General features: G+C 61.6%; 2 protein-coding genes across 16 annotated transcripts in view; one reads left to right on the top strand and one right to left on the bottom strand.

The window, feature by feature from the left end:
• The window catches only part of KCNAB2 (potassium voltage-gated channel subfamily A regulatory beta subunit 2), an 82,076-nt gene extending 64,408 nt beyond the window's left edge, over positions 1 to 17,668 (bottom strand). For 2 of the 4 annotated variants that reach the window (XM_059377260.1, XM_059377262.1), the window contains exon 1: positions 17,526 to 17,668. The gene's annotated coding sequence lies outside the window, so the exon portion shown is untranslated. The remainder of the gene's footprint in view (positions 1 to 17,525) is intronic. The other 2 variants (XM_059377264.1, XM_059377265.1) reach the window with 1 other exon arrangement.
• Positions 17,669 to 17,978: 310 nt separating this feature from the next.
• Positions 17,979 to 19,405, top strand: part of NPHP4 (nephrocystin 4) — a 106,826-nt gene continuing 105,399 nt past the window's right edge. For 10 of the 12 annotated variants that reach the window (XM_059374247.1, XM_059374242.1, XM_059374243.1 and 7 more), the window contains exons 1-2: positions 17,979 to 18,068; positions 18,854 to 18,920. The gene's annotated coding sequence lies outside the window, so the exon portion shown is untranslated. Of the gene's footprint in view, positions 18,069 to 18,853; positions 18,925 to 19,405 lie in introns of all 12 variants that reach the window. The other 2 variants (XM_059374239.1, XM_059374240.1) reach the window with 2 other exon arrangements.

The following is a 19,405-nucleotide window of genomic DNA, read 5'->3' as shown; positions in this document are numbered from 1 at the left end:
AGGCCCTGTGTGCCTGGAGCCATTATCTGGCTTTGACTTTGCCCGGAATTCTCATCTGTCATCGGATCGCAGGCCTGATTAATCTGTTCCGGAATAAACATGGGAAGCCGGGCTCCCGGCCGCTCTGTGATGCCGCTCGCCAGGGACAGCTGGCCGAGGGACGCGGGCTGCTGCCTCCTATGCTGTACTATTTTTGGTGACTCTTTTTGCCTCATTTATTTTTGATTTGAGTTGCTCATACAGGCTGTACGTTCTCTCTCTCGCTCCTGCGCTGAAATGAAATAAGCTTAGTATTTTTAAACCCTGCTTGTGTTGCCTCATGATGAGCGCAGATGGGCCGACGCACCTGCAGAGTGGCCTCCACGGTGACGCGGCCTGCCCTCGTGCTCCGGCCCTCGGCCTCTGTCTTGTGACAGCAGCAGCACAGCTACGGCACTCTTCACTCTCTTGGACACAGTGACCCGTCCCGTCCTGGGGAAAAGGCTGGGACCTTCAGGGTGCTGCCTTGAAGCTGGACTTGGAATGGACGGGGTCCAGGGACATCCAAGGGTCGTCTTGGTGGCATGGGTACAAGAAGCCACCGGAGCAGCAGTCCCAGGCCGCATCATTTTGTGGTGACCAGTGAGAGCTGTGGGCGACTCAGGGCTCTCTTGCATTCATTCACTCAGTCTCAGCCCCCCTGCCCCAGGAGGGTGGTACCATATGACTAGCCAGTGATGCCAGCTGAGGAAACTGAGGCCGGGGCATCTCAGCGGGCCTGCCCACAGTCACCCAGGAAGTAGCAGTAGTGGGAATGCCTCCTCTGAAACAGCCCCGCACAGCCACCAGCACCGAGGGGCAACCAGAGGACTTCTCTGGAGAGCCAGCTCACCGATGCTTTCCAAGGTCTCTGGGCGGTGGGGTGAGGAGGACCGGGGAGCAGCCTAAGGCAGGGGCAGGGCTCCCATCAGGAGGCCACAGAACGATGCAGTTGCGAGCTGGAGAGCCCCAGGCCAGGGTGGAGGAGGCAGCCAGTGGCTGGTGGAGTCAGGAGGTCAAGACCAAAAGTCTGGTTGGAGGGTGGATGTGTGTGTGGGGGGGTGACCCTGGGTTCCTGGAGAAGAGGCACCAGTTCTCAAGCTGGGGGAACTGGTGGGAGCAGCAGGTTGGGGGAGTCCTGGAGCTGCATGCTGGTGGCATTGGCTCCAAGGTGCCCACGGACACCCAGGTGAGAGGCTGATGGTGTTCCACTCCTGTGGCTCCTTCCCAGGCCTGGACCAGAGCAGTTTCCTGTCTTCTACCACAGGGCCTTTGTACATGCGGTCCCTCCACCAGGGATGCTCTTCCTTTGTGTCTCTGCTCCAAAGTCACATTTCTAGGAACATGGTCCTGGAGACTCTCTCCAAAGTGTCCTGTCCATCATGCCGGCACACGGTTTCCTTCAGAGCTCGTGACTGCCCCCCAAATAGACGCTGAGCCCCCAGTGCTAGGAGTGGGTGGAAGCCCTTGTGCTGGGATAGGACCTCTGCCGAATGAATGAGTGTGTCACGCAACTCTGGACAGGTGGTGCTTTCCTTCTCGTCAACACAGACTCCTCCAGAGGCTGAGCCAGGCAGAGCGGTGAGGGGCAGAGGGAGCAGGTCATCGTGCGGCGGCTGCCCCGGGGGAGAGGCAGGATCGGGGGCCTCCTCCAAGGGCCTGCACCGTGAGCCAGGCCAGCCCGCATGAGCCCTGATTGGGATCTCCAGCTCGAGCCTGACTCAAGTGTCCACCAGGTCTGGAGACCCCAGCAAGACCATGCCAGGTTCCTGAAGCATGTGGACAGGCAGGCACTTCAGCGGCACGCACACACATGCATAGAGACCTGTGTACACACATATGTGCACACACACTTTGTTACCAGTGCCACCATCACCTGCCCCACCTCCACCTGCCCCACCTTCTTCTGCACCACCTGCACCACCTCCGCCTGCGCCTCAATTACCTGCGCCTCCATCACCTGCACCACCTCCACCTGCGCCTCCTCCACCTGCACCACCTCCACCTGCGCCTCCATCACTTGCGCCACCTCCACCCCAGCCTGGCTCTTCCTCCACGCACTCTTGCTTTCCCTGTTCTGCTCATGGAAACTTCCCCCGAAAGACCTGCAGGGCCGGTCTTTGGCCCCCTCTGAGCTTCAGCCCCGACGAGCCCCACAGCTGGCTGTGCCTCCCCGTCTCTCTGCCTGTGGCCCAGGTGCATCCTCTCAGCTGTCTGTTGGCTCTGTCCACCTGGGTATCCCTGGAGCATTCCCTCTCTTGCCCATTCCCGTTGCTGGTCTTTGGAGTTCCTGCCTGGATTACAGCCATGTACCTGTCACCAGAGTCCTATTTCTACTGCTCACCCATGGGTCTATCTCAAAAGTCCACAGTGGCTGCCCAGGGCCTTCAGCATCAGGTCCAAGCCCCTCAGCTCAGCATGCTGGAACCACTCATGGCCAGCCCTGTCTCCTTTTCCAGCTTCCTCTTCTCTGGGTCTCCTGCACACCTGATCTTGGACCTGCCTGCAACTTTTTCCTGGATACTGGATCTTGGGCCCACTGCCTGCATTTTTTCCTTGCACACCTGACCTTGGGCACACCTGCCTGTCTCTTCACTCATGCCCATGGCAGCCCTGTCTGTGTTCCTGCTGTTGCCTTGGGGGATGGCTACATTTCCCCATCTGCCCAGGTCTTCACCAGCCTCAGGGTCCAATGCAGAGGCCAGTTCCCAGGCCTAGACAGATCGCCCCACAGTATTTTCAGAGTTACCCTGGAGGTGGGAGACAGTGAGGAGGGAGTTTGCACTTTCCATTCCTAACTCCTGACACCATCTGCATCTTTTTTTAAAAAAAATATTTATTTATTTATTTGAGAGAGAGAGAGACAGAGAGAGAGAGAGCATGAGAATCTCCAGCAGACTTCATGTTGAGCCTGGAGTCTGACATGGGGCTCGACCTCATGACCTGAGCCTTAATCTAAAACTGGATACTTAACCACTTGAGCCACCCAGGTGCCGCCCATCTGTACTTTATAAGGGACCTGCCTAGAGTCCCATAACTCAGGAGCAGAGAGCTAGGACAGGCCTGCCCAACTGCAAAGCCAGCACTTGGAATGCAACCTCGTGCCATTTTGCTCCAGAAACCACCATGATTTCTGTAGCTTTCTCGTCTAAGCCTTCAACACTCGAATGCCAGCCCAGCCTCTGGACACCCTCTCCCAACTGCCCCCACCCCCAGCCTAAATAGGGAATGAACATACAGGGCTGAAGCCCCAAGGCCTTCCCATTTCTCATATTCACCTGAGCGGCCCCTGTGCACATGAACAGCCTGCCTGTGGCCAGGAAGATGGGGATGACTGCAGCGGAGGGACAGGAGCCACGCCCCTGACTCGTCAGAAGACGCGCAAAGGCTCACCCCACAACCCCTCAGGCATGGACGTGCCTGGTCCCACGGGAGATGGTTCTGGAACCCGATATCTACCCACTTGTCTTCTAGGCGCCTCTGAATGAGGACGAGCGGCGCTGCATGTGTCTTCGTTACAGGTGCTGCAAGGAAGCGTCATTCCAAAAGAAGCTTAGTTAAGAAAATAACTTCAACTGACTAAAAGAAAAAACATTAACTCAGAAATAGGGCTGGTAGTGCGCACGCACGACCCAAATCCAAAGATGGAAGGCCAGTGACCGCAGCACGGGAAATCTTGCCGAAGGCAGACAGACAGACAGACAGAGAGCAGAGTGTGGGAGTGTGTCCTTGACAACCTGGCAAGATCTCACCCCAGCGATCCCAGGAAAAGGCGGGAAGACTACAGAGCAGAACCCCAGGGCAAACGTCCATCACACAGTTCTTGCTTTCCTTTGAAACTAATTTTACATCCCCTTTTGTGGAAGGGCATCAGGGTTTCCTCTTATAGGAAGTGTATCAAGAGAATCTGGGGAGAGACCAGAACCCCAGTGGACGGTATGTTCCAGGCCATCCCTGGTAGGACGCTCTGGGGGGCGGGGTGTCTAGGCACGGGAAGCACACATGAAGGGATATGTGTGCATATGTACACGGGCACATATGCAGGCACACCCGCAGGCCCACATGCAGGCCCACTGCACCTACCGGCCAAGTGGCCCCCTAGTCTGCTGTCACTTACGTACATCGAGATGCTGGTGAAGGCCAGATGCTCTCCCCCACTCAGGCCAGGTGAGCAGTGCTGAGCTTCCCACGTATGGAAGGCACTTGTCCCTGGCTACCCCTTGGGCAGCCTCTTGTTGCTCTAAGAAGCAGATGCCAACAGGGGAGGTGAAAGCCAAGAGTCCCGGTCTCCCATGGGGGTGCTGGGGGGCCGGAAGGACTGGAGAGCCACACAATGCCACCTAGACCCTCGGGCTTATCTTCAGGGTACGTGAACACCCAGCTACAGCACATTTCAAACCAACTCAGGGCAGAGAGCATGTCCCATACTTCTGGAGAGGGCATGGGGGCTGGACCAGTTCCTACCTCCCCAGGGTGGCAGTGTCCCCAGGGCCACTTTTGCGGTCTTCCCTCTGGGCCCTGGCCACGGCCAAGTTCCTGTCTTTACAGCTTTTGCCACAGCCCCTCCCAAAGGAATTGGCAGGGCTGCCCCAGTGCCTCCCTCTGGGGAGCTAGGCCATGGTCAAGGCCACAAACATCTCCCCACTGGCAACCCAAGGCCTGAGTCCCCAAGGGGCCACCCCTCCTCCATGGCTCAAGGGGAGATAAGGGTCACACACAGCGTGACACATGGGCAGGAGCATTTCTTGCCCCAGTGGGTCTGGTCCTTCAGAGATAAGAGGTTCTTACAGATCATGAATAGGGAGTGAGGGGGATCTGTCCCTGGTGCTGGCCTGGGGCTGGCGGGTGCAGCTTCCTGCAGCAGGACTAGACTAGCAGAGCATTTCCCTCGTGAACCCCAAGCCCTGCCCTACACACTGAGTAGAAAATCTGCAGATCTTAGTGGCTCACCTCCAGGATTCCCTCCTCACTGGTGCAACGGGGGAATGCTGGGTGAGGGAGCCGCTCCCTCCGGGGTGGGCAATCCTGGGGGACCCCAGGCAGCATCCTCAGGCTGCATTGAGCTGGGGGTACCCTGTGGCCACTGCCGCCCCATGTTGTGTCTGCAGTGATGGGAGTACCTGGCTGGCATGTGGGGTAATCAATGAACCAAGGGGCTTGCCACCTCCCCCCTCTCCCCCCCAGCCCCCTGCCATGGCAAGAGTGTCCCTGGGGGAGAGCCTGGCTTCCCCTGCTCGTTCTGGGACATCCAGAAAGCATAAATGCTGTCTCTGCTTGCAAATGACTGACCAGAGTCCTGGCCGAGCCAAGGCAGGAAAACAGAGAGTTCCAGGGATGTGAAGAGAACCAGCAAGCCTGCCTGTGATTACAGGCCTGATCACTCATCACCACGTCCCAGGGCCTGACTCAGCAGGCAGAGCAGCTGACACAGGAGGGAGCCGAGGTGGCCCAGCTCCGCGCGTGGATGGAGCTGCTCCGAGCTTCCTGGGGAGAGGGGTGGCTTTTAACCACTTACACCCCAGGAGGGGAGGAGGGCAGAGGCCCACATCCTGGTGTTCCCAGATCTGCCATCTCGGAGACAGTCTGTCCACAGGCAGTGGCCACACTGCCGTAGTCTTGTACTACCAAGCAGTCCCTGGACATGGGGCCCTCCCCCAGGTGTGGCTGGGGTCTCTCGCTTCCTCTCCAGAGCCCTGCATGACCCCACCTGCGGTGGGGGGCGATTCCCCATGCAGTGGGCCCACTGGGGAGCGGGGGTGCTGCTGTCTTGATGGCTAATTTGGGTTTCTGCAGCAACATGGCCGTGGGGGGTGAGGAGGGAAGGCCGGTCCTGGGCTGTGGGGATGGGGACGCCTACTCCTGGCCAGCCCCGCACTGGGACGCTCTGGTCATCATGTCCAGCAAGGGCCCCTTCCCTTGTGCTTAGCATGGGGCCTGGCAGAGCTCTGGCCGGCTGTCCACACTGACTGCACACATGCTGGATCCCTGGGTGGTAGCTCTTACCCTCGCACTTTAGATGTATTTCGGTTGCTGCCCTTGGCACTGGGGGGACAGATCCCGGCTCCAGGTGCAGAGGGCAGTCAGAAGGCTGAGAAGAATGCGGGCCCAGCAGCACGTCTGACAAAGCTGGGGCCCCCTCAGGCCTGTAGCACAAACCTGCCCCGCTGGGGGAGGCACAGGCTAGCATTCCGAGTGCCTCCCATCCAGCCTCCGTGGGACACACGCCCTGTCTTACCTGTTCCCCCTGTCACCCTCCAGCGAGCTCCCACGTCCTCTCTAGGCTGCTGAGCCACTGCACCGAGACGGGTGGTCGGCCTTCAAGTACGTCGGCAGCTGTGGCTGGGGGAGACCCCACACCCGAGAGCGCAGAGCCCCACTCTGGGTGTAACTGTGGGCCTTTGACACGACACCGCTTACCCCCACTCCGGCATCAGGCTCGGGTGAGAGTCTGCAACCCTTGATGAGTAATCCTTGCCAACGGGAAAATAAATGGCTAACCAGAAAAAAACTCACAGAACCCTCTGGAGGGGGTTCTCTGCGTCAAACTATCAGTCCCTAGTACCGGTGACTATGACCCTAGATGGTAAAAGGGTCTTTGCAGATGTAATTAAAGTAAGGACCCAGTGATGAGGTCACCCTGATTGGTGGCGTGGAGGGAGAGCCCTGAATCCAATGACAAGTGTCCTTATAAGAAGAGAAGAAGCTGCCGACAGGGAAGGAAGGGGACATGAGGGGGAGGTAGGTGACAGGTCCATAAATCAGAGGACACGGAGGATCGCCAGCAGTACCAGGAACTGGGGGAGAGGCCTGAGCGGGCCGGAGCCTCCAAAGGGAACCAGCCCTGCCCACACCTTGACTTCAGACTTCTAGCCTCCAGGACTGGGGGAGAATCCACACGGCTGTTTCTAGCTGCATAGTTGCTGGTGATCTGTTCGGGAGGCGCTAGGGAACGAACGTACCCGCCTAACCTCTTAAACGCTGCAACGTCAGCAGGCTGGATGGGAGGCAGAGGGTCGGCCTTCTCTCAGGGGAGGAGCCCCTTTACCGGGGGAGGGGGTGGGGGGAGGCTGGGGCCCCATGTCCCCAGCCCTGGCTTATTTCCACACCTTAGTGGGCAGGAGGGGGTCTGAGGGCTATCTCTGCAGCTCTCCCGGCACGAGCACCTGTGAGCAGGCTCCTGGGGCTTTCCCTGCTCTCCCGGGTACTGTAAGAATAAATAACAAATGGTTCCAAAGAGGATTGTATCCCAGGGCCGCATGACGGAGGCATGAAAGATTAATATCTTGCCCATGCACCCCACACCAGCAGTCTGAAAGCCAGCTTTACCCCACCCTATCCATTAGAGGCTCTGCTGAATTCAAAAAGCTATGCAGAAGACAGCTACCAGGCACAGAGACCTTTGCGATCACAATGAACAGGAAAACATTTTTTTTTTTTTTAATGAAAATACTCATTGCTGGCGAGGTGGCGATGGAGCTACTCTATTGGGCTGTTGCTACTACTGGGGTCCACGGTACAGTCTTCTGGGCCGACAACTGGGGTAATTCAGGTCCATAGCCCGGGACTCAGAAGTTCTACCTACAAAATGTAGTAGGAGAGCAAATGAACTCAGAGGTACATACACCTCCCGACAGCTGCCCAGGTCCCTAAGGAAATGTAAGTGAATGACAGGGAAACCATGAGATAAGACGAGGCCACTCGTAGTGACTGTTGCTCCGTTCGGGAAAGTGCTCGTGGGTGAGAAACGTGGAGAGGGCCCACGTCTCTGCCCACAGAAGCGAAAACAGCCAGGTGAGTGGGGAGGGCCTCTCCTCCCTGCTGGCTCTATTCCTGCTGCACGTTCAGTCCCCCTTTGGGAGCAGAGGGCCCGCGGGCACCAGGCATGGGGATCCGACTTCTGCCAGCTCTGCTCCTCACCAATGGAGCTGGAGCGTGGGTGGCTAGCTGGGGGCCGGGCTGTGCCATCCTGGGGCTTCCCCTCATGAAGGATCCTGGGGACCTGAGCCCGGGAGAGTGTGCATCTGCCCCGCTCGTGAGGCGGGTCTGGGACACGGGATCTGGAGTCCTCTGAGGTCATGGGCTAGCTCTGTCCTCTGGTTGTGTGCCTCTCCATTGCCCCCGCCCCTGCAAAGCACAGAGGATCCTATTACCTCACATTACCTAATCCTGGGGTGGCCGGAGGATTAAGAGTGAATGCAGGCCAGGTGTTAGCAGGGGCCTGACGAACAGCAGATCTGCTATGGGACAAAGGACAGCTCTGGGACAAATAATGAGTGACCGCAAGCATCGCAGCTACCGTCCTCGGCACGGAGCCCGTTGTCATCACCGTCATCCCTGTGTCCGCATCCTCATCCCCACCACCCCCATCGTCACGACCACCCCCAGCACCACGGTCCCCGTCCCCGTGATCACCACCACCATCCCCACTGCCATCATCACCACCGTCACCACCGTTGTCAGCACCATCATGACCACCATCCCCATCACCCCCCTCAGCATCATCATCACCACCACCACCGTCATCTCCGTCACCCCACCCCATCATCACCACCATTATCATCCCCATCATCACGACCGCCACCAGCACCCCGGTCACCACGGTCCCCGTCCCCATCACCACCACCACCATCTCCACTCCTATCATCCTCATCACCACCATCACCACTGCCACCACCATCACCACGGCCACCAGCATCCCCATCACCACCGTCCCCTTCCCCATCATCATCACCACCATCCCGAAGCCCATCGTCATCCCCGTCATCATCGCCACCACCCCCATCCCCACCCCCCTCATCATCACCATCATCACCACCGGCGCCACCATCATCACCATCTCCCAGCATCCAGGGAGGGCCTGCTCCTTCTCACACAGGGCCAAAGGCTTGCAGCTGTTCAGACTTTCCCCGGGCAGCTCCCAGCTCTCTTATAAATATGCTCCTGGGACCATGGCCTCCTCTGCCTGCCCCTGGGGCCACTCCATCTGAAGGCCCTGGGGCGGCGTCTGCAGTGGGGAAGAATTGTCTCTGCATAATGAAACGGCTTGGCTGTGTAAACATGAGTAGCATCCTGGCTGCTGGGCACTGAACTCATGGTCTATCTGGGGAGGTCGAGGGGCTGCAGGACAGGGGCCAGGAGGCTGGGAGGCTGAGGCCGCCGGCTTGCGATGCCAGCCCGAGGACCACAGTGGTCTCAGCACGCACGCCGAGTCCCCACCTGTGGCCGTTTCTGGCTGGGTGCCAGGCTCCAGCAGCTGCCCGGCCCTCCCTGGGGCACTGCCTGCAGTTCCAGGGGTGCCAGAATCGTGCTCTGGACCTGCGGGTGGGGAAGACACGCTGCGGAGAATCCCCGGGCGGGTAGCCAGCATGGGGGGATGAAAGCAGGGAGTCTGCAGTGGGAGTGGCCTTTGTCTACCCCAGGGAGCCCAGGCTTGGTCCCCTGGCTTCACCGGCCCATGAGGTGGTGAGTGCAGGTTGGCTCCTCCGAGCGGGGCCTCTGGGAGTGGGCAGAAGGGGAGCCCAGAGAGCTGTCCTGGCCGAGGACACGACTTCGTGCCTGAGCCTCGCCTCACAAAGAATGTGGGGACTCATTTGGGCGGTGGCATTTACCTCCCTCTGCAGCTGAGCCCGGGGCACGGACACTGTGAGGGACTGGGTGGCGAGGCTGGCCTCCGATGTGTGGCGTGCTGCTTCAGAGGGCTGGGCGCACTGAGGAATCCCGGAGACAGCCTGGGCCACGCAAGTGTTCCCCGGGGCCTGGGGTGGTGGGGGTAGGGGGTGACGCCCTTTCACCAACACGTACAGGGACACCATCTTTTCCCTGGAGGACCAGGCACAGGCTGTCTGGCTCGGGAAGTAGGGAGGCCGGTGCTGAGGACGCGAGGGTCCCCTCCACGATGGGTGCACCCCTCCTCTAAGGACGGTCCTATGCGTGGAGCAGGGTGCTAGGGACCATGGCCGAAGGTTTGGTTTCTGTCCTGAGGGCTCCCTGCTCCGGCCATTCAGAGTCAGGTGGCCGCGTGTGGTCTGTGGGCTGTGCTTCCATGCCCCTTCCCAGCTTGGCAGGGGGTGCCTCTGACTGGGCGGCCGGGAGCTCTGGCTGCATTTCTGACCCTGCTCTGCTTTCTGGGAGAGTCCGCTGCACCGCATGGTTGCTGAGAGCCTGCTCCTGGCGCGTGTGTGTCTGAGGGCTGAGCTGGGGGGTAGAGCAGTGATGAGGCAGATGTGCCCCATCCCCACAGGCACCTGGGCCGGGAGTGGCCAGACACCGGCCGCAGTGACGGCGTGGCATGCAGGGAGACTACGGGATGCTGTAGGGGGGCTCGGGAGCCACCCCCGGCCGCGGTGGAGTGCAGCTCCTCGGCCCCACCCAGCTCTGCCAACAAGGAGGGTCCCTCCCCGAGCCTCAGTTCCTTCTCTAGAAAATGTGGCCACTGGACTACAGGGCCACAGGGTGAGGAGCCTGGGGGGACTTTCTGGAGGCCCACAGGCCAGAGAAGTGATGCCAAATGCAAGAAAACCCTGAATCGGTCTAAGTGCCTGCTCCCCCCGGGGCTGCTTCAGGGACCGGGGATTCCGCCTGAGTTGGGGTCAGAGGTCCTCTTGTCCCCTAGAAGGGCAGGCAGAAGGGCCCTTTGGCCTGTGATGTCCTTGCTTGCAGAGCGCTGGGTGCGAGCCCGGGACTGCACCTGTTGCCCCCCTCCTACTGCCCGCACAGGTGGCCACCCAGGGACCCACACAGGCCTCCCGTGGGGCCCAGCCGGCCCTCAGCACCCAGACAGCCCAGCCCGGCAGGTGGCTGGGCCCCTCCAGCAGCTCCCTCTGGTTACTGTGGTTACCAGGCTGCTGGAGTGGGGGGAGAAACCCTATTTTCCTCAGCCCTCAGTGGCACCCTGTGGGCTTTGCCAGAACCTTCTATCCATGGGTGAGGTAGGGAGCGAGGGTCCGGCCCCGCACACCGGCTCCGGGAGTGTGTGTGTTCGGGAAGGCGGTGTGACTCTGGCAGCTGGGGAGCTCGGGGCTCCCCGAGGGATGCACGGGGCTGGGCCTGGGGGCTCGTGGGACCTGGTCGGCTTTCCTCTCCCCAAGCTGCACGACTGACCCAGCTCAGCCCCACAGAGGAGGCAGGAAACCTCTTGTAAAGATGAGCAGCCCCCCCAGAAGCTTCCTCACTTAGCCCAGTGTCCTTCCCTGAGGTCGCCCCAGTACTCCTTGCTGTCTCTGCACTTTTTGCACGCAGTTCTCCCTGCCTGGAGCGCTGCCTGGCCCTCTCTCCTCTGACACTTGCCGCGGCCCTGCCTGCTCCGGCCTCCCCTCTTCTTCTGAGCACACGGGATGCACTCACAGGTGCCGCCTGCCTGGTCTGCAGGTGCTTCTGCTGTGGCCCGAGGGTGCACCTCTGTGCTCTGAAGCCCACATCCCCCGCCGCTGACTGTGAGTTCATCTGCACCTCCCCATCTGGGAACCCAGCCCGGGCCTCACCTGCACAAAGCCAGGGGTGGGGTCGAGGCCTCCTCCCAGCAGCTCCAGACCCCTGGGCTGCAGCATCGGACCCACGATGCTTGGCGCATCTCATCTGAACAAATCCTTCTGTTAGGACAGAGGGTCCATGTCCCACGTCCCTCCACACCCCGGTGGCCTCTCTGAGACGCGTCTTTCAGGATGAAGGAAAAGCACAGCAAGGCAGCATTCCCTGGTGCCTCCAAAGGGCCCCGGCTGGTCCCCAGACACCCCCGGCTCCCCCTTTTCAATAGAGTGGTTGTCAACAGGGAAGTCAACATGTGCCTGCGGCCCTGCAGAATGGAAGTGCTTTCCGGCTGGGGTTTGCAGTTCCCGTTCTGGGCATTGTGTGTCCTCTGCAGGAGCGAAGGGACAGAGATGGCTCCAGGCCTCTTGTCTCCGACACCTGAACACCTCCTGGCCAGGGAGACTAAAAATACCTTTTCACTGAGAGGGAAAGGCAATACCTCCTGGGGGGGGGGGGGGGGGGGGGGGCGCCGCAGAGATGCGGGAGGGGGGATGCCGCAGGATAAGACCAAAGCGACAGAGCCTGGCCCTCTGCGGAGTCCCAGCTTCCTCGGCACCCCGTCACGCATGCGCCCAGACCCGCAGCATCCCCAGCCAAACCTCCGTCCCAGAGGACCCGGCCACCAGTAACAACAGCTTCTTGCCACGCTTGTCAAGATAAAAGCACAAGCAGAGGTTCGAAGGTGAGAAGAGCCTAGCAGGTCATTCCAGTGAAATGTGGGCTTCCTCCGATCCCCAGAATTGAGGGAACCCCAGTGCAGCCCTGCTCATCAGACCCTCCAGTGATCAAAGCTTCCTCCTGCGCAGCCTTAAGGAGACGCAGGAGTGGGGAGCTCACCAGTAAACAGAACAAGCTGTGAAGTGTTTCTCAGAGTGCGGTTCCCCCAGACCCGTCCGTGCTGGTGGGAGACGGAGCTCGTGGAGCTGGTCCCCCGGACCCTTGGGCGACTGTTTCTGGGCACCAGTCCCTGTGGTTCCGGTGTGTGCGCCCCTGGCTCAGGACTGCCTGGCATGCCTAGGGCCCCAGGACCCCCGGAGCCTCCCCTGCTCCCTGCTCAGCAGTCACACCGTAGGCAGAGCTGCGGGCGAAGACGGAGCGTCAGAACCTCCCTGTTTGTGCCTTCTAGTCTTTTCTGACTTGCCTCCATCTAGAAGGGGTGGGGGGGGGGTACTATTTCCAGAGAGGCCCTGCCGCCACAGAGCGTTCAGGATACCAAGACTTCTAGATCCTTCTGCCCTTGGCTGCCCGTGACAGCTTGTGGACATCAGGGCTGGTTTGCTCTGAAAGATCCCACGGCTGCCGAGGAGGGAACATGAAGACATGCTGCGGCGAAGGGGGGGGGGTGGATGTGCTCAGAGGGTGACTCTGCAGCCCCCCACCCCCCGCTCCGCCTATGGGCCACTGTGTGGGTCTGCAGGTGTGCAGTGGCCTGAGGTGATGGAGGACAGGGCGAGGCATGTCCCTCTAAGCACCGGGAGGCTCTTCTCTGCAGACCAAAAGCCACAGGACCGTCCTCCCCAACCTCCACAAAGCAGGTGGCTGGGCCCTCCCGGGCAGTCCCCCAAGAACAGGCAGCCCATTCTGGTCCTGACGGGGATCATAAAGTCACTCAAAAGGGGACCCAAGTCACTGTGCGAGTTTTCTGGGGATCCCCCCTGGTCCGGGTAGGGTGAGCACTTGGGCTCAGTCCATGACTGGAAGCAGCAGGTGAGGGTTTAGAAGACACCCAGTGGGCACCCCTGATGAGCCAGAGACTGTCCCTGGGCTTGGGCTCACATCGCCTCAATTTGCCCCTCCAGAAATCGGGAGGCACCAGAAGGAAGCCAGGCGGCTGGGAAGGTGAGAGCCAGAGACGCAGGGAGACGCACAGCTAACCCCCCACCACGCTCCATGGGCCAGACTGGTGACCGAGGGCCCTGTGGACCAGACCTGGTGTTGAGGGGACGTGAGGCGCTGCTCGTTTGCAGCAGAAACCGGCCCGGTGATGACCAGTTTGTTGATCTGTTTTGAACTCAGGGTGGGGGCCTGAGAAGAAACGCGTGCCTGGTTTTCAGCCTCCACTTGTGGGAGAGACCCCAACCGAGGCCCAGCAGCCAGGGCCCAGGATGTCCGTTGGGGGAGATGCTCTGAGTCTGCAGCATGGGTGTGAAGCTGAGGGAGACTGTCCTCTCTCTGCTCCTTCCCTTGCCCCAGTCCTATTTTATCTGTACCCCACGTGGCATCGAGGGCCAAGGCTGTAAGTGCCCATGCTGGAGTGAGACAGGAGTGACGGGCAGCCTGTGAGGAGGGAGGTCAAGACAGGCGGAGGCCAGGGACGCGGCCAGGGTTGCAGGGCTCGGCTCTGCGACGAGGGACCCACCCGCGGTCTCCAGCTTTAAGTACGTGACCATCTGGCAGAGCAGGGAAAGCTTCCTGAGACCCTGTCCTGCAGGGCTATGAGTTAGAAAACCGGGTGTGTGGCCATGGGGCGCCCTCAGGCTGAGGGCCACGGGGCCCAGAGCTCCTCCGGGGTATACAGGGCTGGAAAGACCAGGAAGAACACACAGCAGGGGCTCATGCTCACCAGCAGGGAGGCTCTCCCGCCTGCCAAGGGCAGGCTGAATGGAAAGCCTCGAGCCACCCCCGCAGCTGACCGCAGGGCCAGGTGGGTGACGCTCCCACCTGCCCTGTGTGTGCGCTCTCCTGGGCGAGGCCCTGGTCTCTTTCCCCACCCTGAGGCGGCTGAACCAAGAGAGGGCCGCCTCTCCTCTCCGCCACGCCTGAGAGAGGGCATGGAGTGACCAGACAGCTGCACGTGTTGGGCTTCCCTTCACGCAAATGGTGGATTTCCATGACCCCTGGGAGCCAGGACTGAACCCTGACTGTCCTGTGCATCTGAGACCCATCTGTGAGTGTGTATGCGGGGATGTCTGGGGTTTCCGGGGCACGGTGGGATAGAGAGTTGGTACCTGTCTCAGAGTTCTGGCACAGTAGGGACCGAAGGTGTCCTTAGGAGCTTGGGAGTCTCCATCATTCTCTCCACCACTCCGTGCCTCAGTTTCCCCATCCAGGATACCCAGCCCACCTTGCAGGGTTATAAGGACCCATCATGGAGCAAGGTTTAAAGTGCAAACCCAGCAAGACCCAAGTCTCTTCTCCCCTTTCCTCTTGCCCAGTGTCTTGGCCCCCTGCCATCTTTTTGGTGACATCTCTGGAAACATGGCACCTTTGCTCTGGGGACCTGCCAGGCTGGGCAGGTGGTATCACCAGAATTCTCTGTGCTTGATGGTATCCCCCACTCCCAACGGCTCCCCAGTGATGCAGAAACACCCCCGGGCTCTAGTTTCCTCTGTGCATGTCAGCAATGTTTCCAGAGTGGCTTTCCTGAAGGGCAGCCAAACCCGATGGTTGGGCACATGCAGAGGGAGCCGGCATCTTCCAACTATGGGAGTCACAGACGTGATCTGCACTTCTGTTAGTGGGATGCAAAGGGTCTATCTGGGATCCACCCCTGCCCCCGAGTGACCCTGGAGAAGTCTCTGCCTCTGAGTTTCTGTGGACTCCTTTGTTCAGGGGAAGATGGCCAAAACCTTTTGCCTCTTTGAGGTGAGACCCCCCATGCTAGAAGAGGGCATGGAGGGAGCACCGTGTCTTTGGCCCTAGACACCATTAGAGACGGTCTTCCCCAAACGCCGCCAGCAGCTGCCACTGTCCTGCCCTCTTATCCAGGGACTCCAGGAAACCACTCTGGGTCTGGGACTTCTGCTGACATGAAGGTCACCGAGACTTTTGTCAAAGACTATGCATGTGCTGCTTTCAGCCAGAGTCCCCGGAAACGAAGCATGTTACACATGTTCTAGCAGCGAGGGGACCTTCCTTTGCCACACACTGTGCTGTCCAGTTTCCATGGGCCCAGGATCAACAAACAGGCTCCCTCCTTCTGAGCCCTCACCGGAAACTGCCAAACAAAACTTGTGCCACTAGCTTCCTCCTGAATCATTTGAGGTCTACAAGATCACTGAAAACGTAAAGGCAAGAAAGAAAGCCAGCCCTGTGGGGTGAGGCCTCTCAAGCTGTCCCATCTACAGAGCTCACTTGGCCCACAGACCCCCAGCGCCCGCGGCCGGCCATGACCCTTACAAGGCAAGAAGTGGTGCCCGTCTCTACACTTGGCAGTGTGCAATTGCTTTGGGGCCCACTTCCTCCCAGCCAGGCTCCACATCCAGACCCAAAAGGGCTTTGAGCATGACATTTGGGTTTCCCATTTTTCATGATCCCCATCCCCATGGCCTGGCTGAGTCCCGGGGATGCTAAGCAGGGCAACTGGTAGTGTAGAGAGACACACAAGCAGCTGGACCCGGTTTCATATGGGATGCACCCCCAGCTTGCTTGCCAGGCAGGAACGTGCGGTAGCGCACACACCTTCAGTGCCACTGAGGCTGCGTATGGACCTGGAGTGTCTTAAAGGACGCAACCTGGGGAGCCAATGCCCTCTGGGCCCCCGTTGAGACAGCACTCGGGCAGGAGCCCAGGGACTGCACATGAGCCTAGCTCTGCAGGTGGATGTTTTTCCAAGCAGTAATCAGGAGGGCAGATGGGGCCCCCCACACGCGGGTCCCCGAGCCCTGCAATGTGTTAGGAGTGGGAGCTCGCTCTTGGCACTGGAAGGGGGATGGCATTTTTGAGGAGGAGGAGAAGTTGCAGAGAAAGAAGAAATCCTGAAACAACAGACAGTGGGACAGCTGTGGCCTGAACTTGGTGTTCTTACTCCTCGGATGTGCATGTATTAATTTCCATAAATGCTAATAGTCCATTTCCCCAAGAGCTATTACTTATGTCATCTCCCCTTGGATGCGGTTCAACACAGGACAGACAAATGAGAGGGAGAGAAGGCAGCCCCTACTGCCTGGGCCCCCGCTTCCCACCCCTGTCCCCACCAGGCAACTCAGGTCCGTTTCTTAAGGTGGTCGTGGTAACCAGCTACCCGGTCAAGACCCCCAGCTTTCAGCCCCACAGCCCAGTCCTGTCATGCCAGAAGCAAAGAAAGTTACCAACCCCAAAAATGCTGAATCACAAAGTGAGGTTGAGAAGGAAAGTGGGGGTGGGGTGGGGAGGGTGACAGTGGCCAGGAAGGAAGGCAGGAAAGGGTCCTAAGGGGTTTCCCACCTGGAGCCCCCTAGGATGCTCTGGGCAAAGCGCAGTCCCCCATGGGATCCCCCAGTACAAATGCCAGGAGGAGCGGAGCCAGGGTGCGCCTGGGTGGGAGGGTGGCAAGGTGGGCAGGTACGCGGGCTGCGGCCACTGCAGCAGGAAGAGCGGTGCGGCTGCGGGGTCTCTGCGTCCTGCGGGAGCAGCAGCAGGTAGGGAGGCAGGGCGAGGGGAAGCTGACGATGGGGAAGGGGCCCGGGGACGGGGTTGGGTGGGGTTGGGTGTGCAGGTAGCCAGGGGAACTGGTGCAGGAAGGGAGTGCCAAGGTCCTGGGGATCTGCAAGGTGGAGGGAGAGCGTCCGCGGGGGGAGACGCAGGGGCTGGGAGCAGAACGGGTGGGAGGATGGGGACGGCGATCAGGAGCGAGAGGCAGGGCGAGCCTTCAGGAGCAACAAGGAGGCGAGCTGGGGAGGTCCGTGACCAGACGCGCTCGGCTGGGGCTGCGCAGAGGCCGGGAGAGGGGATGGGAAGGGGGGATGGGGGCAGGGGGAGGCGAGGCGAGGCTGCGGGAAGGGGAGGTGGCGGAGATGGGGAAGAAGGCGCCGGGACGAGGGGCGGGAGGAAGTTTGGGGCAGGGGTCGGGGAGGGGAGCTGAAAGGTCGGGCGGGATGGGGGAAGGGAGGCGGCGGAGGAGGAGGTGAGCCGGCTGGAGAGGAGGTGAGGCCGGAGGCGGGCGCGGGGACGCGCCGGGGGAGAGGAGACGGAGAATCAGCGCGGGCCTCGCGGGTGCCCGCCGCCGCCCTCTCGGCGCACGGCGGTGGACGGCGCGGCCCGCGGGGTCCCCCCGCACTCACCTGGGGGGCTCCAGCTCCGAATCCTGTGCCCCGCTCCGGATCTTCCTTCCCGCCTTGCCCCGGCGACTTGAGCGCCCCCGAATCCCGCTCGCTCCGCCAGGTTCCGCCCGCAGCATCTTCACCTCGTGGGACGCCCGGGGCCACGCCTCTCCTGGCTTCTCATTGGTTGTCCTTCACGCCAGTCATATGCCAATTGGCGGAGGGGTCGCCGGCCATGCAAATCAGGACGGGCCCGCCGCCGCGCCGATTGGCTGGCGCCGCAGGAGCGGAGCCTCGGGGCTGGGGCTCCGATTGGTCCCGAGGCCCTGCCAACGACGCTGACGCGGGGCGGGTTCCCGGCCCCCGCGCGCGGCGCCCCCCCCGCCGGGGGCCCCACCCGCGGTGCCGGCGGGCGGGCGACCCTCGGCGGGTCCTCAGCCCGCTCGGCCCGCGGCTCCGGCGGGCACCGGCCGGCGGGCGGGGCTCTGGGCCCGCGGTGGGGGCGCGTCCCCTACAGCCTGAGCCTCGGCGGCCGGGGCGCGGCCGCGGCGGGCCGTCTCCTAGGTAACGCTGCCGGCGGCGCGCGGGGAGGGCGGGCGCGGCTCGGCGCGCTGGTGGCGGCCGAGCGGGCCGGGGGCTGCCGGGGCCCGGGTGGGGGTGCTCCGTGCGGCTCTCCGCGGGGACCGGGGCCGGCGGCCTTCGCGTCGCGCCCCCGATTGACGCTCGGTGCGGCCCGGGCTTCGCTGGGCGTCGGGGGTCCCCGGGGCCCAGCGCGCGCCCTCGCTGCCTCCCGGCTCAGACGGGCGCGGTGCCCCCGGGGAGGCCCGGACGCCGGCCCTCCGCGCTCGGCGTCCCGCAGCGGGGGACCCTGCAGGGTGCCTGTGCCCCGGCCGCGTCCTCGTCTCCGCCGGGGGCTGTTCCCGCCGGCGCGTCCCGGAGCCGCGGCCCAGCGGAGGCGGCGAGACTTCGGGGCTCCTGCGGGAGGCTCTGCCCGCCCGGCGGGTCCGGCCTGCCTCGGGCCGCCCTGCCCGCCGCGGGCCCTCGCGCTGACCTCCTGACCGGCCTGGGGCTGGCCGCCGGGTCCCGTCCCGCAGCCCCAGTGCCCGGCTCTCCTGCGCCTTCCTTCCGGCCCAGAGGCCCCACCTGTGCGCGTCGCCGGGGCCTGTCTCCGGGGCAGACCGCCGCTCCGGTCTTCAGGGCTGAGCTGCCCCGTGATTGGGACTCGGGGCTCCGCTTCCAGCCCCGCGCCCGTCCCAGCGCAGCGCGCTGCACGCCTCCCGGTCGCTCGCGGAGCTCGCAGCGCGGCCTCGCTGGGTGCCAACTTAAATCCTGTCTCTGCCTCACCCCAGATACCCTCCCGAGGGCAGGGAGCCCGTCGGCTGAGTTGAGGACGGTTTCTCCAGTGCCTGGCACTTGGTAGGTACGCAAAGAGGATTGCTTGAGCGAGGGCATTCTGGGCAGTGCTTGATGACCCCTCCACGCACTCCCCGAACAGCTTCCCAAAGCTTTTCAGTCTTCAGCATCCCAGCTCTTGCTCTCTGCTTGGAAGGAAGCTGCCCCCCGCCCCCCGGGGGACTTGCACAGCTCCTCATGGCTCTGGCCCCCGCTCCTTCTCCTGGGAACCATTGTTGGTGAGATTTCCTCCTGGCTTCCCTCTTCAGTGCTGGAGTTCCCTGTTCTCTCTGCCCGCTGCCCCCCCCCCCCCCCCAGGAGACAGAATTAGGCTTGTTTCCTTTGTGCAGCTCACTCGCTCCCTTGTCTTTCCCCCACTGGATTTTTAGCTTCTTAAAGACCTGGTATTTGGGGGCGGTCTCCATCATTGAAGGCACTGGAACAGAAGAGGTGTGCCAAGCCGGGCCCCCTGGGAGACCTCACGCCCCCCCCCCCCCCCCCCCCCCCCC

Source organism: Mustela nigripes, chromosome 14 (genome assembly GCF_022355385.1).
Source record: "Mustela nigripes isolate SB6536 chromosome 14, MUSNIG.SB6536, whole genome shotgun sequence".
NCBI lineage: Eukaryota > Metazoa > Chordata > Mammalia > Carnivora > Mustelidae > Mustela > Mustela nigripes.
Note: the sequence above shows the minus strand (reverse complement) of the source record. Positions and strands in the feature narration are given on the sequence as shown.